The following is a 16,915-nucleotide window of genomic DNA, read 5'->3' on the forward strand; positions in this document are numbered from 1 at the left end:
CGGACATGTGGACAAGTGGAACAGGGCAGACTAAGGACTATATGACTGTGACAGCCCACTGGGTAGATGTATCACCTTACGCAGCAACAGCAGCAGCGTCACCAGTAGCAGCATCTCAGAAACGCCAGCTCGTTACAAGGCAGGCTACGCTGTGTATCACCGGTTTCAGTAAGAGGCACACCGCCGACAACCTCTTAGAGAAACTGAGGGAAATCATCGCCCAGTGGCTTACCCCACTTAGACTCTCCTGGGGATTTGTGATATCTGACAACGCCACCAATATTGTGCGGGCATTACATCTGGGCAAATTCCAGCACGTCCCATGTTTTGCTCACACAATAAACTTGGTGGTGCAGAATTTTCTGAAAAGCGACAGGGGCGTGCAGGAGACGCTTTGGGTGGCCCGAAAAATTTCTGGCCACTTTCGCCATTCAGCGACTGCGTGCCGAAGACTGGAGCGCCAGCAAACACTCTTGAACCTGCCCCGCCATCACCTGAAGCAAGAGGTTGTGACGCGGTGGAACTCAACCCTCTATATGCTTCAGAGGATGGAGGAGCAGCAAAAGGCCATACAAGCCTATACATCCACCTATGACATAGGCAAAGGAGGGGGTATGCACCTGACTCAAGCGCAGTGGAGAATGATTTCCGTGTTGTGCAAGGTTCTTCAGCCCTTCGAACTTGCCACACGTGAAGTCAGTTCAGACACTGCCAGCTTGAGTCAGGTCATTCCCCTCATCAGGCTTTTGCAGAAGCAGCTGGAGAAAGTGAAGGAGGAGCTAAGACGGAGCGATTCCGCTCGGCATGTGGGACTTGTGGATGAAGCCCTTCATTCGCTTTGCCAGGATTCCAGGGTGGTCAATCTGTTGAAATCAGACCACTACATTTTGGCCACCGTGCTCGATCCTAGGTTTAAAGCCTATGTGGTGTCTCTCTTTCCGGCCGACACAAGCCTGCAGAGGTGCAAAGACCTGCTGGTGAACACACTGTCAGCTGAAGCGGAACGTGACACGTCAACGGCTCCTTCTTCATTTTCTCCCGCAACTGGGGCTGCCAGGAAAAAACTTAGGTATCCTAAGCAACCCGCTGGCGGTGATGCAGGGCAGGCAGGACCAAGTTTGGACATCTGGTCCGGACTGAAGGACCTGGCAACAATTTCTGACATGTCTACTGTCACTGCATATGATACTGTCACCATTGACAGAATGGTGGAGGATTACATCGGTGACAGCATCCAAGTAGGCATGGCAGACAGTCCATACCTGTACTGGCAGGAAAAAGAGGCAATTTGGAGGCCCCTGTACAAACTGGCTCTATTTTACCTGAGTTGCCCCCCCTCCAGTGTGTACTCCGAAAGAGTGTTTAGTGCAGCCGGGAACCTTGTCAGCGAAAGGCGTAGGAGGTTGCTTCCACAGAATGTGGAGAAGATGATGTTCATCAAAATGAATTATCAGCTCTTCCAGGGAGACCAGCCTCCAGAAGGTACAGAGGGACCTGTGGTGGTGGATTCAAGTGGGGACGAGTTAATACTTTGTGAGGATGAGGATGTACACACTGAAGAGGGTGAGGAATCGGTGGATGAGGAGGATGAGGATGACATCTTGCCTCCGTAGAGCCAGTTTGTGCAGGGACACATTAATTGCCAGCTTGTTTTGTGGGGGCCCAAACGAACCAATCATTTCAGCCACAGTTGTGTGGCAGACCCTGGCGCTGAAATGATTGATTTGTTAAAGTGTGCATGTCCTGTTTATACAACATAAGGGTGGGTGGGAGGGCCCAAGGACAATTCCATCTTGCACCTCTTTTTTTCTTTGCATTATGTACAGTTTGGGGCCTAGTTTTTCTAACTGCCATCCTGCCTGCCACTGCAGTGTCACTCCTAGATGGGTCACGTGTTTGTGCCGCCCACTCGTGTCGCTTAGCATAGTCATCCAGCTACCTCGGTGCAACCTTTTGGACATAAAAACACTATTGTGAGGTGTGAGGTGTTCAGAATAGACTGGAAATGAGTGGAAATTAAGGTTATTGAGGTTAATAATAGCATAGGAGCAGAAAAACCTACAAATTCTGTGATTTTAGCTGTTTTTATGCTTTTTTTCAAAAAAATACAGATCCAAAACACAAAACCCAGAACCCAAAACACGGAAGGGTGGTTTTGGCAAAACCAATCCAGATCCAAAACACGAAGAAAGATCCAGATCCAAAACCAAAACACAAAACACGAAAAGTGGCCGGTGCACACCCCTAATATATATATAATGTTACTCCCCTTCTATCTGCTGATCTCAATTATAAAAGAACCGTTCAGAGGTGCTATAGAAAATGGCCATTGCCAATACAAGAAATAAATTAGGAAAGATTCCGGCTGGCATTAACATGTTAGTGGTTAGCAGCCTGTGTGACTTTATGGTGAACTTCACACCAACCATGCTGCAGCATACTATATCATGTATGGTAAATATATCAAATGTTCTGACTGACTCATCATGCCCAGCCCAAACCCTTGGACCTAGGAACATGAAAATCGGGGAGTATATTCCTTCCATGATGTAGGTGCCCACTAAGAAGTGTGGGACAAGTGCTGTGGGACTGTAAGCTCATTGTCTGGGATGAGTGGCGGCTCTGTGTGTCTACATATGAGACAACCCTATGGGGTCTATTTACTAAGCAGTGTTAGGAGACAGAGTGAAAAGTGACAAGGTGCCAGCCAATCAGCTCCTAACTGCCATCTCACGGGCTGTTTTTGAAAAATGACAGTTGGGAGCTGATTGGCTGGTACCTTATCACTTTTCACTCTGTCTCCTAACACTGATTAGTAAATACACCCCTACGGGGGGTATTCAATTAGGCTGCGAAAACTCGGAATCGCCGATAAATTATCGCCGATGACATCATTTTCACATGTTTTCATTATCCCCATATTCAATTTCAAAAACTTTTCACCAGTACGAAAAGTGTTCGAAAAAAAACGGGGATAAGTTTTCACCATGTTTTACATGGCAAAAAAAAGTGCAGAATTAGGGTTTAGAGGTGCAGGCTTAAAAAAAATTAGCCTGCACCCTGGGAGTATCATTTAAAAAAAACTGTATCAAAAAAAGTAAAAAAAAAAAAAAAAAATCGGGACACCCCAATAAATTTACTTTAAATTTGGGGGTAAAAAAAAAAAAGAGGAACAAAGTGACAAACTAGCTAAATTAATTCTGGTGGGGTACCCAAGTATGCGGCAGGAGTTTTCTTCCTTGCGCAGAGTAGCAGCAGGTGAATTTTTGCAGAATTTTTTAAATTAACTTTAGGGACTTAAAAATATGCTTACCCCCATTTCCATGCACCCCAAATTTGATCGGAATAGTTTGTTTTTGCCCCCCCAAAAATGTAAGTGCTATTCTTTACCACTTCTTCATAGCCGCAAAAGAAAGAACACCTGCCGCGGCTATTTAAAACCCTAATTACCTTCAGCAGGGGAAAACTGGAGTACCCACAGTGATCCCCCATGTCTGGACATCATTAGAGGGGGGTCCCAGGATGAATTCCCCAAAAATCCCCTATTTTCCCCAATACTTACCTTTCCACAGGCTCCCGTTTTCGCCGGCTCCAAATTGAAGTCGGGGATAAAGCTGGAACGCGCCCAATACTTTATCCCCGGAAAACCAGCGATGTGGAGTGAAAAGTCCAGCACAAACTTTTCACTCCCTAATTGAATACGGTCCTATGTCTTAACTCTTGGACTGTGCATAGGAAATGCACCTACACCATCAATATTAAATTCAAGGCAATACATGCATAGAGGTATAGATGGACAGGTACAGTATGTTATGCACGTTTCTATAAACACATAAATGTAGAAATAGACGCACCATATAAAACAGAGGGGTGTGTCTGTATATACATATAGATATATATATATATATATATATATATATAAAATAATATATATAATTGGTGTGGAATGGGACGTGATTTTATATATATATGTAACCCTGGTTAGGGTTACGGAGATAATTCATATATACAATTGAAACAGGTATATATTTTCATTCATCTATTTACAGCAAAATGCCATTTATGAGGTAAATGTTAAATATACTGTAGGGATAGATGTGATGTGATGTAAATATAAGTAAATATGTGGAAATGTATGTACCCTGTGCATGTTGGATATCTGTGATGTCGGTGGACTTTGGTGCTTCATGCTGCAGATATACATTTCACAGACATTGGTGATAGTTGCAGAAGGGGGCGGAGTAATATAGATGGGAGTGAATCGGTTCCTGTCAGGAAAAGAGGATCCGGTGAGAGAGAGGACATATAACAGCTGTTAGCAGCAGTTGAAGGGCAGTCTCCTGATCCCTCCCTCCAGTGCCTGCCCTCCTGTGACCCGGGCAGCCAGTGAGCAGCGATATGCTGCCGGGCACAGGGGGGCAGAGCCGGAGAGGGAGCCCAGCCGGAGCTGGGGAAGAAGGTGGGACAGTGGCACCCACCCTGTCTTGCCGATGATGCCAGAGAGGTGGCGTCGCGGGAGTTGGACTCGCACCGATCTCGGTGATCCCTGGTGAAAGGAGGCGGCTGGCTCAGACAGCAGGCCAATGGTCGCAGTGGGACTGCCGGCATCATGGAGCAGGCAAATCAGCCTGAATTCAGGCTGACTGCAGAGGCTGAAGCAAGCAGCAGCTCCCACTACAAAGGACAGCCCGGAGGCTGTGTCTTTATACCGCAGGGGTGTGAGTACAAATACAAGCACCACACTCACAATAATCACCAGCTGCCCTTCAAACATTGCTCAAAGGCTTAATTTCTGCCTAATCATATAACAGACTTACTAGCAAGCTGAGGCAGCAAAGAGGAGGGACCAAAAGGGATAGATAACTCAATATCTATTACAGACTGGGACTTAGAAAAAAAAAAGCTCTTCCCTCAGGGAATGCAGAAGGAATTCGCAGCCTGAGGCAGATATAAGGCAGGGGGAGATGGTGTATTCATCTACTATCTAACATAGTGCCAGTTACACTTATAATCCACAGCACACAGCACCAAACTTGTTTTTTTTGCATTGGCAGGACTGCTGTATAAATATCATTATTTTGGAGTATGAATAGTTATGTTCATTGTGACTGTGATGGAATAACTCCACAGTACTATATTTGTTGATATTGCAAGGCTTATAGACTTACCAATGTACCAGCATAAGCACATTATATGGACTTACCTATATTGTGGAAGGGAGTCCAGTTATACTAATCTATGGCATGACAAAGTCTATTATACGACCAAGGAAAAGTGAAGGCTTGCTAGAGGAAAAGCCCCATAAGGATAATTAACAAAGACAATATCTACACTTCAGAAACTGAACCGGGACTATAAACTCTGGATTGGAACTATTTATAAATATAGTCTCCTAACTAATGTTATAACATTGTTTAAGTTTAAGGGTTTTGTATATTAAGCAATGTATTGATGTAATACATGGAGTTGTTTAATCTCTGTATATTAACAGCAGTTTATATGCAAAGTACAAGTGAAGATCCTTTACTTATATTCCTTATAAAAGTAACTTTAATGTTTTTTTAACTACTGTGTGTTTACTTACCTGGAGTGATTACAGTGGGAGTTCCATTACTGCGGAATCCGTGGAAGGAGAAGACATTGATGGTAAATGTGAAGTGAAATGATACAGTATTGTATTGTGGTTACGCATTATCTATACACCACACTATATATTCTATCACTGGGTTTTCCCTGGTAAGCCCTTTTGACATTTAAAATAATTAACCTGGGTGGAGGCACTGACAATGGGGATGTACACCACTTAGATGAATGCTAAGGGTGGGTACATTAGGAGTAACACAGGTGTTAGTAACCTGGTGACCCTTTAATGATAAAAAGGGGGGTTACATTTGCTCCCGCGACGCCACCTCTCTGGCATCATCGGCAAGACAGGGTGGGTGCCACTGTCCCACCTTCTTCCCCAGCTCCGGCTGGGCTCCCTCTCCGGCTCTGCCCCCCTGTGCCCGGCAGCATATCGCTGCTCACTGGCTGCCCGGGTCACAGGAGGGCAGGCACTGGAGGGAGGGATCAGGAGACTGCCCTTCAACTGCTGCTAACAGCTGTTATATGTCCTCTCTCTCACCGGATCCTCTTTTCCTGACAGGACCGATTCACTCCCATCTATATTACTCCGCCCCCTTCTGCAACTATCACCAATGTCTGTGAAATGTATATCTGCAGCATGAAGCACCAAAGTCCACCGACATCACAGATATCCAACATGCACAGGGTACATACATTTCCACATATTTACTTATATTTACATCACATCACATCTATCCCTACAGTATATTTAACATTTACCTCATAAATGGCATTTTGCTGTAAATAGATGAATGAAAATATATACCTGTTTCACTTGTATATATGAATTATCTCCGTAACCCTAACCAGGGTTACACACTCCCCCTGATAATCTGTGAATGATACATGGTTATCATCCAGATTATCACTCAAACTACCTCTATTGGCCACTGCCATTACTACCGGGGGATTCTTCCTCTCTCTATTTCCTGTCACATATGTGGCATCCTCTACTACCCTCTCATTCTGTTAGTGAGTCTCCTCACATTTCTACTTTTATTCTAGAGAAGCAGAACTCCATTCTGCTCCCCCTACCTTTCCCTTACTCCTAAGGGTGGGCCTCCTGATCTGGCCCCTCTTCTGTCTTCTCCTCAGGGTCAGCCCCCATGGCTCCCGGCCATAATCTACTCCCCCGACTCTCTGCAAAAGCACGGTTACATCCGTCTTTCTCTATATTTATATACCGGCCATGACTACTTCTACATATTCTCCTTAGTAATAACAGTAATATCCCCATTCGCCTCAGTAATTACAGTAATAACCCCCAATATCCTCATTAATGACTGTAATATCCCCATTCTCCTCAGTAATAAACCCCATTATCCTCAGTGGTGACAGTAAATCCCCATTCTCCTCAGTAATTACAGTAATAACCTACGTTCTCTATCTCCCTGAGGATTAGTCCCTTGTCCTCACATGTCACCACAGAGGGTGCTCTGCTGGTACAGGATTGGACATCATCTGTCACAAGCGTGGAATTTAGGAGCTGTGTTCCCGGACTGGGCCTTGGATCTGTATTACTTGGCGCAGATGCTCGCTGGAGGAGGCTTGGCTTAATGAAGTTTCTCCGCATGAGAGGGTGCAGCGAACTGACAGGAGTATGAGGAATGCGGCAGTAACGAGATAGCTAGGAAGCTACGTGGAGCGGCTGGATAGCCTAGGGTAGACGTTGGTAGCTGAGTGGCTACGTGGAGCGGCTGGATAGCCGTGGGTAGACGTTGGTAGCTGAGTGGCTACGTAGAGCGGCTGGATAGCCGTGGGTAGACGTTGGTAGCTGAGTGGCTACGTGGAGCGGCTGGATAGCAGTGGGTAGATGTTGGTAGCTGAGTGGCTATGTGGAGTGGCTGGTTAGCCGTGGGTAGACGTTGGTAGCTGAGTGGCTACGTGGAGCGGCTGGATAGCCGTGGGTAGACGTTGGTAGCTGAGTGGCTACGTGGAGAGGCTGGATAGCCGTGGGTAGACGTTGGTAGCTGAGTGGCTACGTGGAGCGGCTGGATAGCCGTGGGTAGACGTTGGTAGCTGAGTGGCTACGTGGAGCGGCTGGATAGCCGTGGGTAGACGTTGGTAGCTGAGTGGCTATGTAGAGCGGCTGGATAGCCGTGGGTAGACGTTGGTAGCTGAGTGGCTACATGGAGCGGCTGGATAGCCGTGGGTAGATGTTGGTAGCTGAGTGGCTACGTGGAGCGGCTGGTTAGCCGTGGGTAGACGTTGGTAGCTGAGTGGCTACGTAGAGTGGCTGGATAGCCGTGGGTAGATGTTGGTAGCTGAGTGGCTACGTAGAGCGGCTGGAGCGCAGTGGGAAGGCTACTTAGCTAAACTAAGAAACTAGTTGCACTGGCAACTTGTGTGAGCATTGGGGATCCTTTTATAGTGGACACTGGGAGCTGACAGGCTGAGAGAGAAGGAGAAGGCTCCTCATTGGTGGTAGTGGGGTCACATGGGCAATCCAAGATGGCCGCGCCCATGGACCGGAGGACAGCGCTTCCTGGAGGTAGTCAGCGGGGACCAGCGGTGAGCAGGAGCCGGCGTGGGAGCAGCACAGCAGCGGGACCCTCCAGAGGACAACAGCGGAGACTGCCTTGGGAGAAGAGGAAGGAGCGTACAGCGCGGGAGCCAGAAGACAGCGCGGGTCAGCGCCCGCACAGGTAAGCGACGGGGTCTGATTCTGGGGTCTCCAGGCCGGCGTGTGACAGTACCCCCTTCTTCAAGAGTGGCCACCGGACACTTCCTTGGTTTATGAGGAAATTTCACATGGAACGCTTTGACCAGACGGGGTGCATGGACATCGGAGGCATTTATCCAGATGCGTTCCTCCGGACCATAATTCTTCCAGTCGATAAGGTATTGAAGACGGTTGTATCGACAACGGGAATCTAAGATTCTGTCAACTTCGAACTCCTCTCCCTGCTGTGTTTGAACACTAGAAGCTTTAGGCAGGACCTTCTGAAATCGGTTTAAGACTAGTGGTTTTAAAAGAGAAATATGGAAGGAACTTGGAATGCGAAGAAATGGAGGAAGCTTTACCTTGTAAGCCACAGGATTCAAGACTTTGATGATTGGGAATGGACCAATGAATCGCGGAGCAAATTTCATCGAGGGTACTCGGAGTCTTAGGTTTCGGGTAGAGAGCCAGACCATATCCCCTGGTCGGAAATTTGGAACCGCTCGTCTTTGGCGGTCAGCAAATCTCTTGTACCGGGCTGATGTTTTAGTCAGAGAGGAACAAACCTTTTCCCAGATGTTGGAGAATCGTTGAAGGGACATTTTGGCCGCAGGCACATCTAATGTGGGAAGAAGAGGGAAATCTGGCACTTGAGGATGTTGACCAAAAACTGTAAAAAAAGGAGTTGAGCTGGTGGACGTGTGATAATGATTATTGTGGGCAAATTCGGCCCAAGGAAGAAGTTCAATCCAGTCATCTTGGGAGGAGGAGACAAAAGTGCGCAGGAACTGTTCCAGGTCTTGATTGACCCTTTCGGTCTGACCGTTGGTCTGGGGATGATAAGCGGTAGAAAATTTGAGTTTTACCTGAAGGGCTGAGCAGAGTGACCTCCAGAACTTCGCTACGAACTGTACTCCCCTGTCGGAGATGATCTCTTGAGGAAGGCCGTGGAGCTTGAAGATCTCTTTTATAAAGCTCTGGGCGAGTAGAGGTGCAGATGGAAGCCCAGTAAGTGGTATGAAATGAGCCATTTTAGAAAAACGATCCACGATAACCCAAATTGTGTTGTGGCCCCGAGATGGAGGAAGATCAGAGATGAAATCCATAGATAGGTGAGTCCATGGCTTAGATGGAATTGCAAGAGGTTGGAGTTGACCGTGTGGAACCCGCCGAGGTATCTTGTGTTGGGCACATTTGATGCATGAAGACACATAAGACCTGACGTCCTTTTTCATCGAAGACCACCAATAGGACCGCTGGATAAATTCTAGGGTTTTATCCATACCCAGGTGACCAGAGAACCGGGAAGCATGAGCCCAATGCAGTAACCTCTTGCGGAGTTCCGGAGCGACGAAAGTCTTCCCAACCGGGGGTATAGAAGATAATTGGGTAGAGGCGAAGGAAGCGGAATTCAAGATTGGTTGGGGCTGTTCCATGGGTAGATCAGGGTTGCTCGTCATGGAACGGGAGAGTGCGTCGGCTTTGAGGTTTTGTGAACCGGGGCGATAGGAGACTTTGAAGTTAAATCTGGAGAAAAACATTGCCCACCGGGCTTGACGAGGGTTCAAGCAATTTGCAGATTTAAGATAAAGGAGGTTCTTATGGTCAGTAAAAATGGTAATGGGGTAATGAGCTCCTTCTAGAAGATATCGCCATTCTTCGAGGGCTAGTTTCATGGCGAGTAACTCTTGATCTCCAATGGTGTAGTTCTTCTCTGCAGGCAAAAACTTCTGGGAAAAGAAACCACAGGGATGAAGTTTTTCATCTTTAAATCGCTGGGAGAGCACTGCACCGACACCTTCAGAGGATGCGTCCACCTCCTGGATAAAGGGCCGGGTGGAGTCTGGTTGCTTTAAGATGGGAGCGGAGATGAAGGCTTGCTTAAGAAGTTGAAATGCAGAGGTAGCTTCGACGGGCCATATAGTTGGATCTGCTCCCTTGCGGGTGAGGGCTGTAATCGGAGCTACCAGAGTCGAGAAACCTATTACAAACTTGCGATAGTAATTGGCAAATCCTAGGAATCTTTGTATGGATTTTAAGGAAGAAGGAAGAGACCAATCAAGAATGGCTTGCAGTTTTGACGAATCCATTTGAAGGCCTGTTCCGGAGATAATGTATCCCAGGAATGGTACACTTGAGACCTCAAACAAACATTTCTCTAATTTGCAAAACAGTTGATTGGACCGCAACCTCAGAAGGACTTGTTTGACCTGGTCTCGATGAGTTTGGAGGTCTTGAGAAAAAATCAAAATGTCGTCTAAGTAAACGACCACACACTTGTACAAGAGGTCCCGGAAGATTTCATTGACGAAAAACTGGAAGACAGCCGGAGCATTACAGAGGCCGAAGGGCATAACAAGATACTCGTAGTGCCCATCCCTGGTGTTGAAGGCCGTTTTCCATTCATCGCCTGGACAGATACGAATTAAATTATAGGCTCCTCTTAGGTCGAGTTTGGAAAAAACTGGCTCCCTTGACTCTATCAAATAACTCTGTAATGAGAGGAAGAGGGTAGCGATTCTTAATAGTTATTTCATTAAGACCCCGGTAGTCAATACACGGGCGCAAGCCACCATCTTTTTTTTTTACGAAGAAAAATCCAGCCCCTGCTGGAGACGTGGAAGGTCGAATGAAGCCTTTATTTAAGTTTTCTGTTATGTACTCTGACATGGCCTGAGTCTCAGGGAGAGATAGAGGATAGGTTCGGCCCCTAGGAGGATTCTTCCCGGGAATCAGATCTATGGGACAGTCCCAATCACGATGGGGAGGTAACAGGTCTGCGCTCTGTTTGCTAAAGACGTCCTGAAACCCATCGTAGGCTTTGGGCAGGTCTGTAGAATCCCGTACAACGGAAGATCTGATAGGTATTACCCGCTGAAGGCAACCTTTGAAGCAATTGGAACCCCAGGAGATTATTTGCATGGTGGTCCAATCGATCTGAGGTGAATGTCTCTGTAGCCAGGGTAATCCAAGGACTAAAGAATGAGAGGCTTTGGGAATCACTAGGAAGGATAGTTGTTCGGAATGGAGCACCCCAATGGTAAGTTTAAGTGGTGTTGTACGATGGGTGATGGTTCCACTAGAAATGCGACTACCATCGATGGCGGTTAAAGTGATGACTCGAGGCAATGCTTCCATGGGGATTTGATGCTTCTGGACAAATTCAGTAGTGACAAAGTTCTCTGCCGCTCCGGAATCCAGGAGAGCTAATACAGCTTTGGAACCTCGAGGACACTTTAAATGAGCCTGGATGGTGGAATCAGACTTCCTTTGTGATTCAATGGCAACTCCTAACTTAACCTCTCTTTCATAAGTTAGGAGGAGGCGTTTCCCGGACGAATGGGACAAGTTTTAACTAAATGTTGAGGAGATCCGCAGTACATACAGAGGTTCTGCCTCTGCCTTTTCTGACGCTCCTCAGCCGATAAATGAGAGCGGTTGACCTGCATGGGTTCTTCGCCCAGAGGAGGAGAGGGTAAGCGGGAAACTGGATGTGGCCTTCCACGATCAAATCTGCCTCTTTCCAAGGCACGCTCCCTGTGACGGAGATCCACCTTGTTGCAGAGAGAGATTAAACCATCCAAACTGGTTGGAAGGTCACGGGAAGCTAGGTCGTCTTTGAGCCTTTCAGAAAGGCCTCTCCAGAAGGCAGCGATGAGGGCATCCTCGTTCCAATAGAGTTCTGAAGCCAGAGTCTGGAACTGGACTACGTATTGGCCGACGGTCCTGCTGCCCTGACGGAGGCATAGAATATCAGCTGATGCGGAGGTGGTTCTTCCGGGTTCATCAAAGATTTTGCGAAATGTAGCAACAAATTCGGGGTAGTTGGAGAGCAGGGGATCCGACTTCTCCCAAAGGGGCGAGACCCAATCGAGTGCTTGGCCAGAGAGTAGAGAGATGATATATGCCACCCTGGTTCTGGCCGTCGGAAAGTTGGCGGATTGTAGCTCGAATTGGATTTCGCATTGATTTAAAAAACCCCTGCATAATTTGGGGTTGCCATCGAACTTGCTCGGAGGGGAGAGCTGAAGACGAGCAGGAGGTAGAACCGGAGGAGCAGGTGTCACCACAGGAGGAGAGGCGGCTTGGGAGCCAGCGGGAGCGGGATGAGCCAGTAAGGACTGAATGTTGTCCAGACGTGACGACATATCTTGGATAAATTGGATCAGCTGAGCCTGAGAGGTCTCCTGTCTTTCCAGACGGGATAGTACATCCTGCGAGGCTTCTATCCCAGATCCTTGACCACTTGCCGAGTCCATCTGGCCAGTGCAAACTGTCACAAGCGTGGAATTTAGGAGCTGTGTTCCCGGACTGGGCCTTGGATCTGTATTACTTGGCGCAGACGCTCGCTGGAGGAGGCTTGGCTTAATGAAGTTTCTCCGCATGAGAGGGTGCAGCGAACTGACCGGAGTTTGAGGAATGCGGCAGTAACGAGATAGCTAGGAAGCTACGTGGAGCGGCTGGATAGCCTAGGGTAGACGTTGGTAGCTGAGTGGCTACGTGGACCGGCTGGATAGCCGTGGGTAGATGTTGGTAGCTGAGTGGCTACGTGGAGCGGCTGGATAGCCGTGGGTAGATGTTGGTAGCTGAGTGGCTACGTGGAGCGGCTGGTTAGCCGTGGGTAGACGTTGGTAGCTGAGTGGCTACGTAGAGCGGCTGGATAGCCGTGGGTAGATGTTGGTAGCTGAGTGGCTACGTAGAGCGGCTGGAGTGCAGTGGGAAGGCTACTTAGCTAAACTAAGAAACTAGTTGCACTGGCAACTTGTGTGAGCATTGGGGATCCTTTTATAGTGGACACTGGGAGCTGACAGGCTGAGAGAGAAGGAGAAGGCTCCTCATTGGTGGTAGTTGGGTCACATGGGCAATCCAAGATGGCCGCGCCCATGGACCGGAGGACAGCGCTTCCTGGAGGTAGTCAGCGGGGACCAGCGGTGAGCAGGAGCCGGCGTGGGAGCAGCACAGCAGCGGGACCCTCCAGAGGACAACAGCGGAGACTGCCTTGGGAGAAGAGGAAGGAGCGTACAGCGCGGGAGCCGGAAGACAGCGCGGGTCAGCGCCCGCACAAGTAAGCGACGGGGTCTGATTCTGGGGTCTCCAGGCCGGCGTGTGACATCATCTACTCAAATTCTTCACCCTGCATCTTCATCCATTATCTCTATAGGGTCTGTAAGATCCCCATATAATACTCAACTCCTCCCTGGAGCGACTACGCCTTTCACAGGCCTCCTTCCTGAAACTTAAGCCCTGTTGGCTAATAAGCTAAATCTGCCCCTGCCCTGCACCTGAGTTTATAACTCGCATCTCAGCAGTGCGCCTCCAAATGTAACCCCCCCTTTTACCATTAAAGGGTCACCAGGTTACTAACACCTGTGTTACTCCTAATGTACCCACCCTTAGCATTCATCTAAGTGGTGTACATCCCCATTGTCAGTGCCTCCACCCAGGTTAATTATTTTAAATGTCAAAAGGGCTTACCAGGGAAAACCCAGTGATAGAATATATAGTGTGGTGCATAGATAATGCGTAACCACAATACAATACTGTATCATTTCACTTCACATTTACCATCAATGTCTTCTCCTTCCACGGATTCTGCAGTAATGGAACTCCCACTGTAATCACTCCAGGTAAGTAAACACACAGTAGTTAAAAAAACATTAAAGTTACTTTTATAAGGAATATAAGTAAAGGATCTTCACTTGTACTTTGCATATAAACTGCTGTTAATATACAGAGATTAAACAACTCCATGTATTACATCAATACATTGCTTAATATACAAAACCCTTAAACTTAAACAATGTTATAACATTAGTTAGGAGACTATATTTATAAATAGTTCCAATCCAGAGTTTATAGTCCCGGTTCAGTTTCTGAAGTGTAGATATTGTCTTTGTTAATTATCCTTATGGGGCTTTTCCTCTAGCAAGCCTTCACTTTTCCTTGGTCGTATAATAGACTTTGTCATGCCATAGATTAGTATAACTGGACTCCCCTCCACAATATAGGTAAGTCCATATAATGTGCTTATGCTGGTACATTGGTAAGTCTATAAGCCTTGCAATATCAACAAATATAGTCCTGTGGAGTTATTCCATCACAGTCACAATGAACATAACTATTCATACTCCAAAATAATGATATTTATACAGCAGTCCTGCCAATGCAAAAAAAACAAGTTTGGTGCTGTGTGCTGTGGATTATAAGTGTAACTGGCACTATGTTAGATAGTAGATGAATACACCATCTCCCCCTGACTTACATCTGCCTCAGGCTGCGAATTCCTTCTGCATTCCCTGAGGGAAGAGCTTTTTTTTTTCTAAGTCCCAGTCTGTAATAGATATTGAGTTATCTATCCCTTTTGGTCCCTCCTCTTTGCTGCCTCAGCTTGCTAGTAAGTCTGTTATATGATTAGGCAGAAATTAAGCCTTTGAGCAATGTTTGAAGGGCAGCTGGTGATTATTGTGAGTGTGGTGCTTGTATTTGTACTCACACCCCTGCGGTATAAAGACACAGCCTCCGGGCTGTCCTTTGTAGTGGGAGCTGCTGCTTGCTTCAGCCTCTGCAGTCAGCCTGAATTCAGGCTGATTTGCCTGCTCCATAATGCCGGCAGTCCCACTGCGACCATTGGCCTGCTGTCTGAGCCAGCCGCCTCCTTTCACCAGCGATCACCGAGATCGGTGCGAGTCCAACTCCCGCGACGCCACCTCTCTGGCATCATCGGCAAGACAGGGTGGGTGCCACTGTCCCACCTTCTTCCCCAGCTCCGGCTGGGCTCCCTCTCTGGCTCTGCCCCCCTGTGCCCGGCAGCATATCGCTGCTCACTGGCTGCCCGGGTCACAGGAGGGCAGGCACTGGAGGGAGGGATCAGGAGACTGCCCTTCAACTGCTGCTAACAGCTGTTATATGTCCTATCTCTCACCGGATCCTCTTTTCCTGACAGGAACCGATTCACTCCCATCTATATTACTCCGCCCCCTTCTGCAACTATCACCAATGTCTGTGAAATGTATATCTGCAGCATGAAGCACCAAAGTCCACCGACATCACAGATATCCAACATGCACAGGGTACATACATTTCCACATATTTACTTATATTTACATCACATCACATCTATCCCTACAGTATATTTAACATTTACCTCATAAATGGCATTTTGCTGTAAATAGATGAATGAAAATATATACCTGTTTCAATTGTATATATGAATTATCTCCGTAACCCTAACCAGGGTTACATATATATACACATAAACACACACATAGACATTATATATATATATATGTAATTATGTATATATATATATATATATATATATATAGATAGATATGTAGAAGGCAGCGGCACTCACAGGACTTGGTAAATAAGACTCAGGTACACAAACGGTGTATACGTTTCGACGTTTCAGTCGGTGAGGACTTTTATCAAGAATACAGCAGTGATACAAAGTACATACCTTTATAGGACTGTGTAACAGTGGTAAAGTGCTTTCCGCGCCCCTCATGTTGGTCGCCGGGTGAATGACGTCATCAGCGTGCGGCCGGACCGTCACGTTGCACGTGACATCGGGCGTGTCACGCTAGGAAGGATGACGCCCACCCACCGGCAGACACAATAGGGCAGGAGGCGGAGTGTATGCAAATGGTCACCAAGGAGACAATATAAACATCAACATGATGAACAAGTAATGTTCAGTCATATTTTTCTGATAGGCTTTTGATATTTTTCTGATAACTTGCCTTTTGATGTTTGAGAAGTATATAACTATATGTTGTTGGATATTAATATTTCTTGTTTTAACCTTTTGATTGGTTCTTCTAAGCCTATTTTTGTCTTTGGACCTAGGTTCCACCCTATGTGTGTGATCTATGACCCACTTTAGAGGTCATGACTGTCGGAGAGGCTGTTGGCTATTCTTTCTAGGTTTACTAACATACTCACACTGGATAAGCCCGATCCCGTCCGATCTTGGAAGCGAATCAGTGTTTGGCCTGGTCAGTACTAGGGTGGGCAACTCCCTTGGAATACCAGGTTTTGTAAATCATATACAGGTTGAATTCCTTTCCAACTTTTGCCTCTCCCTACCTCTGTCGGTCATTTAGGTCTTTTTCACACTTTATGTGGAGAGGTCCTTTGCTCATTACAGGCTATTTCCTTTATAGGGCTGCACCATTGCCCTACCATATTATCCTACATGTATACACATTTATTTATATGTGCAAGGTTCTTTATATGCATCTCCGTAATACATGTGGCACCTGTACATTGTACAGTATTTATTCTTCTTCTTTTACCTCCGGGCTTTATTGGATTGATCCAACCTTGTTGCGGGACCATTGTTATATCTAGTCCTGTTATTCATTGCATCATCTTAAATTGTGCTGCGCTATTCCTTTTACATTATGGACCAGATGACTACTGCAGTTTGTATGTTATATGTCGTATTAGTTATGTCTTGTTAGCACTTATGTATATGTTCACCCTTATTTATTTGTATGTAGTTTCAATACTTACACTAGTTGGTATCTGGTGTACTTTGATGCACTTATCATATTGCTGGATTTCACTTGTTCATCATGTTGATGTTTATATTGTCTCCTTGGTGACCATTTGCATACACTCCGC

General features: G+C 46.7%; 1 pseudogene; it reads left to right on the forward strand.

The window, feature by feature from the left end:
* Positions 1-16,213: 16,213 nt before the first annotated feature.
* On the forward strand, positions 16,214-16,333 carry LOC148479217 (5S ribosomal RNA; annotated as a pseudogene).
* Positions 16,334-16,915: the final 582 nt, after the last annotated feature.

Source organism: Taudactylus pleione, unplaced genomic scaffold (assembly GCF_031769625.1).
Source record: "Taudactylus pleione unplaced genomic scaffold, aTauple2 ptg000629l, whole genome shotgun sequence".
Lineage (NCBI taxonomy): Eukaryota > Metazoa > Chordata > Amphibia > Anura > Myobatrachidae > Taudactylus > Taudactylus pleione.